Consider the following 3877-nt stretch of genomic DNA (forward strand, 5'->3'; position numbering starts at 1 on the left):
CTGTTCCTATTGCTGTTTGCTTTCTGTTATTATGGAAAGAGATGTTGTAAGGACACTATGAAGGAGGGGTTTTGTAGTAACATACCCCAGTGCTGTTCCAACCTCCTTTTATTACTTTTACTTCTGGAGGGATTTAATTAAGTTTCTAAGTTCTCTTCAGGACTGTTGGGAAAAGCAATCTCAAAGGGTATTACACTTTTTTTCTCTTAAAATTTCAACAACTTGTTAACTGCAGGGTGTTTATTGGCACCAGAGACATACTTAGAGTTATTCAGCTTATGTAAGACTTTCCACCCCCATCTCTGCTTACATCCTTGGAGAACCCTAAGCACTGGCTAGGATATTGCTTCCCTATTTTTCTTTGGAATTCTCTGTTTGATCACTGATCTTACCAACCAGGCGGGATCAGCCAAGAGGGCCAAATATCGCCCCTCAGCAATGAAAAGTTTACATTAAAATATCTGCTAACTACTTCTAAGAATGCCTTGTGGCTTCCTCTGGCATTCCCCAAGACTCATATGAATGGCTGGCAAAATGCCCCATGGGGCATTCAGACTCTTGCAGATAATCTAAGATCACCTTTATAAGCCCTGAAGGCTCCATTGATAACTCCCAAAGGTACTGCATGGGATCTTCAGGATTTTTACTTTTCCATAAAGGCATTGTGGTTAATCGACTGCCTGGCTCACTATACCAACTTATCAGAAGCCCATTTGAATTTCAGAGAAAGCTGATCTGCCAGGTGTCAGAGTAGCTGCTTAAGACAACAAGTCAAAATGTTGGTATATTAAGGTATAATTATCAAAATTATACACTAAAGCATTAAATCACTTGGATAAACAAAAAGCTGAAGTGGGGAAAGTGCTGAATCTCCTCTATTACATTTTTGCACACAAACCAGTACCAGTATAGAGTAACATGGATGGACACAGACCTGAGAATTGTCTTAACTGTGGAAGGAGCCCTGAACAAAATATTCCTACAGTTTTATGGACCCAGGAGCTTGGATATATGAGAAGGAGAATTACTAAGAGTGCAAGGAACAGTGATTTAAATAGGGGAAAATGTGTCTTTAATTTTCCTTCCCTCTCCATCATGCCCACTCCCACCATGACCACCAAGGAGATTTCAGCAGAAGCACATGAGGAAGGCCCTCAGCCAAAGGCACCTGGTAAAGAGGACCCCAAATGGAGGCAACTGGGTTAGGAGTACAGCTATGTGTAGGAGCTATGGCTACCTGGGAGATCCTGATTCCTTGACTTAAATTTCCTTCATATAGTTCAAATTAGTGGTTGTGTAACAAATCTGGTGTGGGGAGAACAGCATTCTTTGTGAGATCTGCCAGAAAAAAACCTATGCAACTATCTATGGTCAGTTCTTAAAAACGGAAGCCTAACTTTTCAACCAGGAGCCAGACTCCTCATTTTCATTATATTTTTATTTTCATTTTTTAATTGTTCAAGTACAGTTGTCTCCATTGCACCCCCAGCCATCCCCATTTCCCTCTCCTGACTTAACACCCCCTTGGTTTTGTCCATGTGTCCTTTATAGTAGTTCCTGAAAACCTCTCCCTACTTTCAACTCATTATACCCTTCCACCTCCCCTCTGGTTTATGTCTGATTGTTTTTAATTTCAATGTATCTGGTGATATTTTGCTTGCTTATTTGTTTTGTTGACTAGGTTCCACTTTAAGGTGAGATCATGTGGTATTTGCCTCTCACTACCTGCCTTATTTCACTTCTTATAATGCTCTCAATTTCCATCCATGCTGTCACAAAGACTAGGAGCTTCTTCTTTCTTTCTGATGTACAGTACTCCATTGTGAAAATGTATCATAGTTTTTTGATCCATTCATTTACTGGTGAGCACTTAGGTTGCTTCCAGCATTTGGCTATTGTAAATTGTGCTGCTATGAACATTGGGGTGCCTAGGTTCCAATGGATTGGTGTTTCAGGATTCTTAGGATATAATCCCAGCAGTGGAATTGCTGGGTCAAAAGACAGTTTAATTTTTAGTTTTCAGAGGAAATTCCACACTGTTTTCCAGGTGGCAGCACCAGCCTGCTTTCCCACTAACAGTGCACTAGGGTTCACTTTTCTCCACATCCTCTCCAACAGTTGCTGTTTCTTGATTGGTTTATGATGGCCCTTCTGACTGGTGTGAAGTGACATCTCATTGTGGTTTTAATTTACATCTCTCTGATGGCTAGTGATGCTGAGCACCCTTCCATATGTCTCTGGGCCCTCTATATGTTCTCCTTGGAGAAGTGTCTGTTCAAGTCTTCTGCCTATTTATTAATTTGGTGGTTTGTCTTCCTGGAGTGGAGTCATGTGAGTCCTTTATATATTTTGGAGATCCTACTTTTGCCCCAGGTGTCATTGGGGAATATGTTTTCCCATATGGCTGGTTCCCTTTTCCTTTTAATGCAGCTTTCTTTCCCAATGCAGAAGCTTTTTATGTTGGTGAGGTCCCATTTGCTTATTCCTTCCTTTATATCCCTTGCTCTAATGGGAGGTATTGGTGAAAATATTGCTGCATGGAATATCTGGGATTTTCCTGCCTATGCTCTTCTGAAGGACTTTATGGTGTCACAACTTAAATTTAAATCTTTTATCCACCTTGAACTTATTTTTCTGTATGGAGTAAGTTGGTGATCACGTTTAACTTTTTTAATTTTTATTTTAATTGTTGTTCAAGTACAGTTTTTTGCCTTTTACCCCATTCAGCCCTCCCCACCTCCCTCCCATTTTCCCCCTCCCATTTGTATTGTCCATGTGTCCTTTATACTTGTTCCTGAAAGTCCTTCACCATTTTCCCCTGAAATTCCCTCCCCTCTCCCCTCTGGTCATTGCCAGCCTGTTGTCTATTTCAGTGTCTTTGGTTGTATTTGCTTCTTTGTTTGTTGTTCTGATTAGGTTCCTGTTAAAGGTGAGATAATATGGTATTTGTCTTCAAATGCCTGCCTCACTTCACTTAGCATAATGCTTTCCAGTTCCATCCATGCTGTCTCAAAGGGTAGAAGCTCCTTCTTTCTTTCTGCTACACAGAATTCCATTGTGTAAATGTACCATAGTTTTTTGATCCATTCATTTACTGATGGGCACCTAGGTTGCTTCCAGCACTTGGCTATTGTAAATTCTGCTACTTTGAACACTGGGGTTCATAGGTTCTTTTGTATTGGTGTTTCAGGGTTCTTAGGATATAATCCTTGCACTGGAATTGCTGGGTCTAAAGGCAGCTCCATTTTTAGTTTTCTGAGGAAGTTCCATACTGTTTTCCATAGTGGTTGTACCAGTCTGCAATCCCAACAACAATACACTAGGGTTCCTTTTTCTCCACAACCTCTCCAACACTTGTTGTGTGTTGCTTTGTTTATGATGGCCATTCTGACAGGTGTGAGGTGGTATCTCATTGTGGTTTTAATTTCCATCTCTCTGATAGCTAATGATACTGAGCATCTTTTCATGTGTCTCTGGACTCTCTATATTTCCTCCTTGGAGAAGTGTCTGTTCAAGTCTTTGTCCACTTTTAAACTGAGTTGTTTGTCTTATTAGAGTGAAGTTGTGTGAGTTCTTTAAATATTTTGGAGATTAAACCCTTGTCTAAGATATCATTGGCAAATTTGTTTTCCCATATGCTTGGTTCTCTTTTTATTTTAATACTGTTTTCTTTAGCCATGCAAAGACTTTTTATTTTGATGAGATACCATTTGTTTATTCTTTCCTTTATGTCCCTTGCTCATGGGGACATATCAGTGAAAATATTTCTGCTTGAAATATCTGAAATTTTCCTGCCTATGTTCTCCTCTAGGACTTTAATGGTGTCATGACTTAAATTTAAATCTTTTATCCACCTTGAATTTATTTTGGTGTATGG

General features: G+C 39.8%; 1 long non-coding RNA gene across 1 annotated transcript; it reads left to right on the top strand.

The window, feature by feature from the left end:
* Nucleotides 1-2002: 2002 nt before the first annotated feature.
* LOC118498548 lies at nt 2003-3570 on the top strand. Its single transcript, XR_004901037.1, has 2 exons — nt 2003-2165; nt 3402-3570. It is a non-coding gene; the product is annotated as an uncharacterized LOC118498548 (long non-coding RNA).
* Nucleotides 3571-3877: the final 307 nt, after the last annotated feature.

This window comes from Phyllostomus discolor, chromosome X (assembly GCF_004126475.2).
Source record: "Phyllostomus discolor isolate MPI-MPIP mPhyDis1 chromosome X, mPhyDis1.pri.v3, whole genome shotgun sequence".
Lineage (NCBI taxonomy): Eukaryota > Metazoa > Chordata > Mammalia > Chiroptera > Phyllostomidae > Phyllostomus > Phyllostomus discolor.